The sequence below is a fragment of the Dendrobates tinctorius genome, unplaced genomic scaffold, assembly GCF_039654945.1.
Source record: "Dendrobates tinctorius isolate UK_male_01 unplaced genomic scaffold, ASM3965494v1 ptg000086l, whole genome shotgun sequence".
NCBI lineage: Eukaryota > Metazoa > Chordata > Amphibia > Anura > Dendrobatidae > Dendrobates > Dendrobates tinctorius.
In genome coordinates, this window is record NW_027361754.1 from 56,629,060 (window position 1) to 56,640,372 (window position 11,313).

At 46.7% G+C, this 11,313-nt stretch overlaps 1 protein-coding gene across 2 annotated transcripts in view; it reads right to left on the minus strand.

Moving 5' to 3' along the window:
* UBE2J2 (ubiquitin conjugating enzyme E2 J2) overlaps positions 1–8,748 on the minus strand; it is a 28,214-nt gene extending 19,466 nt beyond the window's left edge. Inside the window, exon 1 of one of the 2 annotated variants that reach the window (XM_073585425.1) lies at positions 8,541–8,748. The gene's annotated coding sequence lies outside the window, so the exon portion shown is untranslated. Of the gene's footprint in view, positions 1–533; positions 673–8,540 lie in introns of those variants that run through there. The other variant, XM_073585426.1, reaches the window with a different exon arrangement.
* Between the last annotated feature and the right edge of the window lie 2,565 nt (positions 8,749–11,313).

An 11,313-nucleotide genomic window follows, 5' to 3' on the forward strand; every position in this document is an offset into this window, starting at 1 on the left:
TGCAACCATATGTTATTAGCAGCTTTGTATTCCCTCCCTGCTCTTCTAAATCTCTTCTCATCTTGGATACGTTTGCAGCATTGTCAGTGACCAAACTGCGTACTAGACATTTGAATTTTTGTTCACATGTCGTTATAGCTTTTACTGCCACTTCTTGTAAGTATTCTGCTGTGTGTGCATTTCCTGACGTATCAGTTGTTTGTGCAAGGAAGACTTTACCTTCTTCTGTTGTTATACAAGCACATACAATAGGATCATTGTGGACATTACTCCACCCATCAATACTTAGGTTAACAATTTTACCCTCCAGAGCTGTTGCACATTGCTCCATTTCTCTGTCATACACTTGATCCAGCAGTTTCCCTGCAACATCAGCTCTGCTGGGTGGACTGTATCCTGGTCTCAGTGACTGAACCATATTAATGAAATGTGGGTTCTCAGTCAGACGGAAAGAAGAGTTCGTTGCATAAATAAACTGGGCAATTTTTTCATCAATCAACTCTTTTTCTAATCTGCTAGTTCTTATCACAAACCTATCTATGGTGGTTCCAGGAGGTAAAGGTTTTTTCTTCCTTTTGGGTGATGGTGATATGTGGCTGTGGGTGTCTGATGATGATGCTGCTGCTGCTAATGAAGCACTATCCTGCCTGGATGGATAACTCTGAAACTGTAGAACAGGATGATGGTGATCTTGGAGGTGGATAGTTTCCAGAATCCATGAATTCCCCTAAACAAAAAAAGTCAATGCTGTTATTTTATTGTTTATACAATTTCTGCTTATTGTACACAACACATCACTGCCCCTGCCCCAAAAGGAATATTTGTTTTTCTTCATAACTGTACCAAATGACAGTAACATGCAGTAATAAAAAGAAATATAATTTTTCTCACACATGGCAGTTCAGTCTTTAGAAATAGGATTCAATAAAAATGTTTACCAACCTGAAGATCCTGCCTGTTCAGAAGTGTTTCTTTGGTCATCTTCATCACCGCACTTCTCATGATGTTGCCTCATTCGCGCCACCAGGCCTTGCATCTCTGTTGCATCGTTTGCATTTTACACGCATGCCAGCCTTACCGATAGGCGAAGGAGCTTCATTAAAATATTCCCAAACTGGGTCTCTTTTACGGCCTGCTGCCATTATAAGGAAAGAATGTAATAAACCTCAGATCGTACACACAAACAGATCCAGACTTGTCTGTCTGTGGCTATGCTGCAGTATTGTGCTCAAAGTTTCACTTTCATTTTCTTGTCTGCTTGCCCTTCCTCCTCCTCACACTTAGATTCACATTCTTCTTGTGTTGTGCAGATCTATTCCACTCCAAACAATCAGAAACATATTGTCTAACTTCTTGGACTTGGCACTGAAGGGGTTGATTCTGTATTCATAGGTTTGTAGAACAATAGGATTAAGGTCTTTTTCCCAACTCTGTTCATGTTGTAACATTTTTGCCGTGAAGAAGAGGCTGGGACCTCTGCGGAGTCAAATTCAGTTTTGAGAACTGCGTAAGTAAAGCGAGCGTCTGTGATAATATAGGAGAGAAACTGCCCACTAATCCTACAGAAACCTCTGGAAGAGCATGGCATTGTGAATGTTACACATATACAGCCTTTAGTCTACTGAGTTAAACAACTCAGCTTTATCTCATGATGGAAGAACCTTTGGATGGTAAAATATTTTCCTCAAAAAGCAGTTTATTGAAAAAAATCCGATTTAAATCAAAAAAATCCAATTTAAATAAAAAAAATCCGATTTTTTTGATTTTTTTTTAAAAAAACATTGATTTTTATCCACCCCGATTCCATCAGTCAGCATTTCATAATGTCACTACTTCCCTTCCGAGCCCCAACGTGTGCCCAAACAGTGGTTCCCCCCCCACACATGGGGTACCAGCGTACTCAGGACAAACTGGACAACAACTTTTTGGGTCTAATTTATCCTGGTACCCTTGTGAAAATAAAAAATTGCGCACTAAAAAATAATTTTTTGAGGAAAAAAAAATATTTTGTATTTTCACGGCTCTGCGTTATAAACTTTTGTGAAGCACTTGGGGGTTCAAAGTGCTCACTATGCATCTAGATAAGTTCCTTAGGGGGTCTAGTTTCCAAAATGGGGTCATTTGTGGGGGAGCTCCAATGTTTAGGCACACAGGGGCTCTCCAAACACGACATTGTGTCCGCTAAGGATTAGAAGCAATTTGCATTTCAAAAAGTCAAATGGCGCTCCTTCCCTTCTGAGCCCTGCCGTGTGCCCAAACAGTGATTCCCCCCCACATATGGGGTACCAGCGTACTCAGGACAAACTGGACAACAACTTTTGTGGTCCAATTTCTCCTGTTAGCCTTGTGAAAATTAAAAATATAGTGTGCTAAAAATCATTTTTGAGGAAAAAAAAATATTTTTTATTTTCACTGCTCTGTGTTATAAACTTTTGTGAAGCACTTGGGGGTTCAAAGTGCTCACTACACATCTAGATAAGTTCCTTAAGGGGGTCTAGTTTCCAAAATGGGGTCACTTGTGGGGGAGCTCCAATTGTTTAGGTGCACAGGGGCTCTCCAAACGCGACATGGTGTCCGATAACGATTGGAGCTAATTTTCCATTCAAAAAGTCAAATGGTGCTCCTTCCGTTCCGAACCCTGCTGTGCGCTCAAACAGTGGTTTATGACCACATGAGGTATCTGTGCACTCAGGAGAAATTGCTCAACAAATTTTAGGATCCATTTTATCCTGTTGCCGATGTGAAAATGAAAAAACTGAGGCTAAAAGAAAATTTGTGAAAAAAAAGTACTTTTTTTTTACAGATCAATTTGTGAAGTACCTGGGGATTCAAAGTGATCACTATGCATCTAGATAAGTTCCTTGGGTGGTCTAGTTTCCAAAATGGGGTCACTTGTGGGGGTGCTACAATGTTTATGCACACAGGGGCTCTCCAAACGTGACATGGCAGCTGCTAAATATTCCAGCATATTTTCCATTCAAAAAGTCAAATGGCGCTCCTTCCCTTCTGAGCCCCGCCATGCACCCAAACAGTGGTTTATGACCACATATGAGGTATCGGTGTACTCAGGAGAAATTGCCCAACAAATTTTAGGATCCATTTTATCCTGTTGCCCATGTGAAAATGAAAAAATTGATGCTAAAAGAAAATTTTTGTTGGAAAAATTAAAATGTCCATTTTTTCTTTCCACGTTGCTTTAGTTCCTGTGAAACACCTGAAGGGTTAATAATCTTCTTGAATGTAGTTTTGAGTAGCTTGAGGGGTGCAGTTTTTAGAATGGTGTCACTTTTGGATATTTTCTGCCATATAGACCCCTCAAAGTGACTTCAAATATGAGGTAGTCCCTAAAAAAAATGGTTTTGTAAATTATATTGTAAAAATTAGAAATCGCTGGTCAACTTTTAACCCTTATAACTTCCTAACAAAAAAATATTTTGTTTCCAAAATTGTGCTGATGTAAAGTAGACATGTGGGAAATGTTATTTAGTAACTATTTTGTGTCACATAACTCTGGTTTAACAGAATAAAAATTCAAAATTTGAAAATTGCGAAATTTTCGCCAAATTTCTGATTTTTTCACAAATAAACGCAAAAATTATAGACCTAAATTTACCACTAACATGAAGCCCAATATGTCACGAAAAAACAATCTCAGAATCGCTAGGATCCGTTGAAGCGTTTCTGAGTTATTACCTCATAAAGGGACACTGGTAAGAATTGCAAAAAATGGCCTGGTCATTAAGGTCAAAATAGGCTTGGTCATGAAGGGGTTAAATGGGGGGAGGTTCTGTTACTGTGCAGAGCAACACTATGTCACCTTTTTTCTTCATCTGGTGTAGTGTAGAAGTTGGGAAAAAATTAAGTAATGTGTTCTGCAAGTGGAGCTCTAGATAACTTATTTCCTGCAGAGATGAGCCCTGACTGGAAGACATGATGGCGATCTGTGCTGGATGAAAGATGAAAAGCAAAGATGAAGGACTTTACCTAGAGACGTCACTGGTGAGTCAGTGTGTTACCTTACCTGTACACTGACACTATATACAGAGTGCCTTTGTACAATGTCACCAGTGTTCACTGTATTACCTGTGCACTGACACTATATACAGAGTTCCTGTGTATAATGTCACTTGTGATCACTGTATTACCTGTACACAGACACTACATACTAAGTACAGATCTCCTGTGTATAATGGCACTAATGGTGATAGTATTATGTTGTTTTTTTTTTTTAACGATCAGTATTGTAGTATCCAGTCACCATGTGCTTGTAATACGGTGTCTGGGCATGGTGTGGTGGTATTTGTCCCTTATATGTGCTATTATTCTGTCTCTGTGGTGGTAATATGTGGTCTGGTCATGGTGTGGCTGTATTTGTTCCTTGTATGTGGTATTATAGGTCACTATGTGGTGGTAATATGTGGTCTGGACGTGCTGCGGTGGTATTTGTCCCTTTGGATGTGATATTACTGGTCATTTTTAAAGTTGAAAAATAAATTAAAAATATACCTAAATTGTATTGGAAATTTTAGCAAATGTTTAATAGGTTAGAGTAGAGTAGGGCCCGGCCAAAAGAGTCTACCTTGTCGTGGTGGCAGATTTAAAAAATCATTTGGCCAAAACAAGAGCTGCTGGCTATGTGTGTGATCTGGAGATGCGAACTGTTAATGAGTGATTGGTGAGAGGTGGAGTTTTTCCAAGAGAACTGTGGGGCTGTGGACAGTTCGAGTGGTGGAGGGCGGTGCTGGGGTTGAGCCTGGGCAGAGTCTCAAGGGGGCCCCGAAAATTTTGCCAGTACGGGGCCCCGAAATTCCTAGTGGCAGCCCTGCGTGACGTCACGTAATCTACAAGTAACAGATCAGAAGCCATTGTAGGACGTGTCACTGTATAGAGGTACACAGCTGGTGATAAACAAGGGTCCATTTACTGAGGCTAATAATGGGATGGGAGAGAACCTATTCCAACTGCGATCAACAACAGGACCTAAAACAGAATTATAAGACCAAGTTAAAAAAAAAAAAAAATGCTCTGCTCACATTTGTGGCAGAAATTTTCCATTGGTCAGAGCAGCCACACAATATGTTATTCACGCCTGTAGAAAGAAAACAGAAACCGGACTGGATCTAGGGGGGCAAAACAGGGGGTTAAGCAGATGAGAGAGCCTTCGTGTATGTAGAAGCCCGGAATCTAGTGTGAGCAAAAAGCTCTCAGTATACACTGTGAAAAAGCACACTTTACTCATCAGGCTCAATAAAGCTGAACAGCCGTAATGACGCCCAATAGAGCTATGTAGATGAATGCCACCACTCTCAGACCATCAATGGGTGACAGTGTAGTCTAAAAGGGCCCCATACACCTTAAAGATCAGTCAAATGCACCAATTTCGGTTGACCATTTATTGTGTATGGGGTCTTCTCGGCTATCCTCCAACACATTATGAAATGGGACAAAAGGACTGGGAAGATTAAATTCAGATGCCCCATCTTCTTGTTCAGTGCAGAGAGTAGAGTCCACAGAGAAGGAGGAAAGGAAGGGTGGCAGAGAGGGCAGTGGAGTCCACAGAGAAGGAGGAAAGGAAGGGTGGCGGAGAGGGCAGTGGAGTCCACAGAGAAGGAGGAAAGGAAGGGTGGCGGAGAGGGCAGTGGAGTCCACAGAGAAGGAGGAAAGGAAGGGTGGGGGAGAGGGCAGTGGAGTCCACAGAGAAGGAGGAAAGGAAGGGTGGGGGAGAGGGCAGTGGAGTCCACAGAGAAGGAGGAAAGGAAGGGTGGGGGAGAGGGCAGTGGAGTCCACAGAGAAGGAGGAAAGGAAGGGTGGGGGAGAGGGCAGTGGAGTCCACAGAGAAGGAGGAAAGGAAGGGTGGGGGAGAGGGCAGTGGAGTCCACAGAGAAGGAGGAAAGGAAGGGTGGGGGAGAGGGCAGTGGAGTCCACAGAGAAGGAGGAAAGGAAGGGTGGGGGAGAGGGCAGTGGAGTCCACAGAGAAGGAGGAAAGGAAGGGTGGGGGAGAGGGCAGTGGAGTCCACAGAGAAGGAGGAAAGGAAGGGTGGGGGAGAGGGCAGTGGAGTCCACAGAGAAGGAAGAAAGGAAGGGTTGCGGGGAGGGTGGAGGAGTCCACGCAGGAGGTGGAAAGAAAGGGTGGTGGGGAGGGTAGAGGAGTCCACGCAAAAGGAAAGGAAAGGTGGCGGGGAGGATAGAGGAGTCCACGCAGGAGGAAAAAAAAAAAAGGAAGGGTGGTGAGGAGGGTGGAGGAGTCCACGCAGGAGGAGGAAAGGAAGGGTGGTGAGGAGGGTAGAGGAGTCCACGCAAACGGAAAGGAAAGGTGGCGGGGAGGGTAGAGGAGTCCACGCAGGAGGCGGAAAGGAAGGGTGGCAGGGAGGGTAGTGGAGTCCCCAGAGGAGTAAAGGAGGGCTGGCGGCAGGGCAGTGGAGTCCCCAGAGGACTAAATCATCTTTTCTTGCAACTCCGTATTGTGTCATTCCTCTGAAACCCCTCTTGGAAACGTATGACTATAATGACAACCAGGAGTTACCAGTTAAAGGGATGTGTCCCTGATCATCTTGACACTCACCCAACAATGTGAACAGTGTCAGGCTGTGTAATGACACTTCCCTTTTTGACAAAGAGTGTTAATGTCCAATTTATTTGTACAATTCTCAGGAGGAATAAACAGAAGAACAGCATGATGCAAAACTAGAGGAATAGGTGCATCAAAATAGTTATTTCATGAGGAATGTAATTGTTTACTAAACCTGACAAGTCAGAGGAGCTAACAGGTGACGGGCTAGCGCCCCGAGGCCCAGAACTGGGTATAACAGAGATCACATTATAATCTATAATTGCCTTGTAATGTTTTCATTTCCTGCCCTGTCCAGATGTCACCGTATCCCAGAATTCCAAGAGGAGGAAGTTCACTGACCGCCACATTGGGGACACCCAAGTGATGTGTCTCAATATGGAAACTGCTGCTGGTACCAACCTATTGCGTGGTACCACCAACGGAACACCATCGCACCACACTCACACAGCCTCTTGCGCAGTACCACCAGCGGAACACCGTCACACTGCGCCTGCATGAATTCCGCGCAGGCGCAGTGAATCATTCAGCTGATCCCGGCGGCAGATGAGCAACGTCTCTACAGGCAGAGGAAGCCGGTCACATTAAAGGGGTTTCCCACGAACGAAAGTCCATTTTAAAAATTGTCTGTGTCTGACCATGTACAGAGCATACCACATCTCCTGGGCAGGGGAGGAAGCAAAAGACAATACTGACATTACAGCAGGGGATCACAGAGGATTCCTTTTGTGAGGTAAAATATTTCACTGACTGTTTTTAAACAATATTTTATCACACAAAATGAATCCTCTGTGATCCCCTGCTGTAATGTCCGTATTGTCTTTCTCCCCTGCCCAGGAGCTGTGGTATGTTCTGTACACGGTCAGACACAGGGGGGAGACAGCTCAAATGGGACAGCACATGAGGGGAGAACACAGCAGAGGAAGGAGAGACAGCAGACAAGGGGGATAGCACATGGGGTAGACAGGTCAAAGAAGAGAGCACAGACGGGAGAAGTCAGCACATGGGGAAAGAGAGAGTGGATAGGTGGGTGAGCACATGGTGGAGGGGGAGATTCTTAACGCTGCAAAGCCAGCCCCCATCGTGACATTACCGCCCTCCCGATGCGAAAGCATCGGACCTCCATCTAGTATAAAATAATGCTCTCCCTTAACCACAGGATAAGGAATACCTTGCTGAATCCTGTGGGAGAGGTCCTGAAATCAGGGCTCTGTCCTGCATGGAGCAGGTGCCCATGCTCATTCTCCACTCCCATAGGTAATGCATGGAGCATAGGCCGAGTATATGCACCATTTAGGACAGGGGTGCAGAGCTCCAATCTTGTGATCGTTGTGTGTCCCAGCTGTCAGACCACCAGCAATCAGCAAGTTATCCCTTATCCTGAGGACAGGGTGCCTCCTTGAACCTTTGGGGAATAGCCCTTTAATCTGGATTTCCAGCGTCATATTGATGAGCTATTCTATGGATAGGTGGTCAATATCAGATCAGTGGGGGCCGACACCCGGTGTCCCCACAGAAGAGTAGTGGTCATCCTTATTCACATCAATAGGAACTGACGTGCCGCTCTCAGACAGTCGTACAACAGGCAAAACAACAAAGTCGCCCAAAATCTGGTCCTCTATGGACAATACATGGCAGATTGTCATATGGAGGCTCCCTGCAGGTTACAACAGACAGTGCCAGCAGTGATCAGGAAGTGTCTGGTCTCCATAGGAACAGACGAGCGCTAATCAGCGGTGTCCATGGCCGGCACTGGGGTTCTGTCACCCCCTGAGCACCAGGTCACCGGCACACATGATACCAATACCCACCACCCCTAGAAACCTCCCCAGGTGACAACTAGCACTAGGTGCCTCCCCCTCCTCCAGGGCCTGGCCACAAATATCCCCAGCAGCCCGCCACTCCGCTTCCTGCTCCCTCCATCTCCCGGTGCTCCGCAGTGACATAACCCCGCAGCCTGCCGCCTCCTCACCTCTCAGCCCGGGGTCAGCGCGCTTCTCTTTTCTTTTTCTTCTCCTCCTCGATCTCCTCCTGTGTATTTCCTCCCCCGCTTCCAATATGGCCGCTCCGGGCACTACGACTTCCGTTTCCGGTTCTCTGCGCTCAGCGCAGTCAGCTTGGAAGCGCTGGTTGTTATGGTAACAGTGTACGTGCAGCAGCAGAGCGGCGTGGTGACGTCACACCTGTGGTAGTCAGTTTTCTGAGAGACGTCATAGCCTGTAGTATATGTCAGTACACGGCCCATAATGCAGAGTGCAGCACTGAGCCGTCACCTTTATGGTGTTGAAACCGATTTGCTCACTTTTTATTGCTCTTCATCACATATTTGCTTTTTTTTTCGCTAATTGTTTATATTCACAGCATAGAAACAGAGCCATATAGCAACACGCCAAAACAGCGCCATATAGTGACACACAAAACAGCGCCATATAGAGGCACACGAAACCCAGCGCCATATAGCAGCACAGGGAACAGTGCCATATAGCGACACAAAACAGCGCCATATAGAGGCACACGAAACCCAGCGCCATATAGCAGCACAGGGAACAGCGCCATATAGAGGCACACGAAACCCAGCGCCATATAGCAGCACAGGGAACAGTGCCACATAGCGACACAAAACAGCGCCATATACAGGCACACGAAACCCAGCGCCATATAGCAGCACAGGGAACAGTGCCACAAAGCGACACAAAACATAGCGCCATATAGAGGCACACAAAACCCAGCGCCATATAGCAGCACAGGGAACAGTGCCATATAGCGACACACAAAACAGCGCCATATAGAGGCACACGAAACCCAGCGCCATATAGCAGCACAGGGAACAGTGCCATATAGAGGCACACGAAAAAGCGCCATATAGCAGCACAGGGAACAGTGCCACATAGCGACACAAAACAGAGCGCCATATAGAGGCACACGAAACCCAGCGCCATATAGCAGCACAGGGAACAGTGCCATATAGCGACACAAAACAGAGCGCCATATAGAGGCACACGAAACCCAGCGCCATATAGCAGCACAGGGAACAGTGCCACATAGCGACACAAAACAGCGCCATATAGAGGCACACGAAACCCAGCGCCATATAGCAGCACAGGGAACAGTGCCACATAGCGACACAAAACAGAGCGCCATATAGAGGCACACGAAACCCAGCGCCATATAGCAGCACAGGGAACAGTGCCATATAGAGGCACACGAAACCCAGCGCCATATAGCAGCACAGGGAACAGTGCCACATAGCGACACAAAACAGCGCCATATAGAGGCACACGAAACCCAGCGCCATATAGCAGCACAGGGAACAGTGCCACATAGCGACACAAAACAGAGCGCCATATAGAGGCACACAAAACCCAGCGCCATATAGCAGCACAGGGAACAGTGCCACATAGCGACACAAAACAGAGCGCCATATAGAGGCACACGAAACCCAGCGCCATATAGCAGCACAGGGAACAGTGCCATATAGAGGCACACGAAACCCAGCGCCATATAGCAGCACAGGGAACAGTGCCACATAGCGACACAAAACAGCGCCATATAGCAGCACAGGGGACAGTGCCACATAGCGACACAAAACAGCGCCATATAGAGGCACACGAAACCCAGCGCCATATAGCAGCACAGGGAACAGTGCCACATAGCGACACAAAACAGAGCGCCATATAGAGGCACACGAAACCCAGCGCCATATAGCAGCACAGGGAACAGTGCCACATAGCGACACAAAACAGAGCGCCATATAGAGGCACACGAAACCCAGCGCCATATAGCAGCACAGGGAACAGCGCCATATAGAGGCACACGAAACCCAGCGCCATATAGCAGCACAGGGAACAGTGCCATATAGCGACACAAAACAGAGCGCCATATAGAGGCACACGAAACCCAGCGCCATATAGCAGCACAGGGAACAGCGCCATATAGAGGCACACGAAACCCAGCGCCATATAGCAGCACAGGGAACAGTGCCACATAGCGACACAAAACAGAGCGCCATATAGAGGCACACGAAACCCAGCGCCATATAGCAGCACAGGGAACAGCGCCATATAGAGGCACACGAAACCCAGCGCCATATAGCAGCACAGGGAACAGTGCCATATAGAGACACAAAACAGCGCCATATAGAGGCACACAAAACCCAGCGCCATATAGCAGCACAGGGAACAGTGCCACATAGCGACACAAAACAGAGCGCCATATAGAGGCACACGAAACCCAGCGCCATATAGCAGCACAGGGAACAGTGCCATATAGAGGCACACGAAACCCAGCGCCATATAGCAGCACAGGGAACAGTGCCACATAGCGACACAAAACAGCGCCATATAGAGGCACACGAAACCCAGCGCCATATAGCAGCACAGGGAACAGTGCCACATAGCGACACAAAACAGAGCGCCATATAGAGGCACACAAAACCCAGCGCCATATAGCAGCACAGGGAACAGTGCCACATAGCGACACAAAACAGAGCGCCATATAGAGGCACACGAAACCCAGCGCCATATAGCAGCACAGGGAACAGTGCCATATAGAGGCACACGAAACCCAGCGCCATATAGCAGCACAGGGAACAGTGCCACATAGCGATACAAAACAGCGCCATATAGCAGCACAGGGAACAGTGCCACATAGCGACACAAAACAGCGCCATATAGAGGCACACGAAACCCAGCGCCATATAGCAGCACAGGGAACAGTGCCACATAGCGACACAAAACAGAGCGCCA